This window comes from Mastomys coucha, unplaced genomic scaffold, assembly GCF_008632895.1.
Source record: "Mastomys coucha isolate ucsf_1 unplaced genomic scaffold, UCSF_Mcou_1 pScaffold22, whole genome shotgun sequence".
Lineage (NCBI taxonomy): Eukaryota > Metazoa > Chordata > Mammalia > Rodentia > Muridae > Mastomys > Mastomys coucha.
The window spans coordinates 128099254-128099482 of NW_022196905.1; the positions used below are offsets into that span (position 1 = coordinate 128099254).

Below are 229 nucleotides of genomic sequence, written 5' to 3' on the forward strand. Positions count from 1 at the left end.
AAAGAAGCAAACAAACATGGACTGTGCGGGTGGCTGCCATTTTAAGATGGGTACATTAGCACCATTCCCCACAACTGCAGTAGCTTTGGGGAGAGCGAAGGACGCCATCCTTGCTCCAGTGTGGAGGGTGGCTAACACTCGCCTCGCTTTCCTATTCACTCTTCCTTCCAAGCTTTGCTTATTTTAACTTTCCAATCTTATGTTCACGTGCTTTCAATTTTCCAGACTT

General features: G+C 46.7%; 1 protein-coding gene across 1 annotated transcript in view; it reads right to left on the bottom strand.

Annotated features, from left to right (window-relative positions):
- The window catches only part of Gtf2i (general transcription factor IIi), a 61336-nt gene that overhangs the window by 24683 nt on the left and 36424 nt on the right, over positions 1–229 (bottom strand). The gene's annotated exons all lie outside the window — the stretch shown is intronic.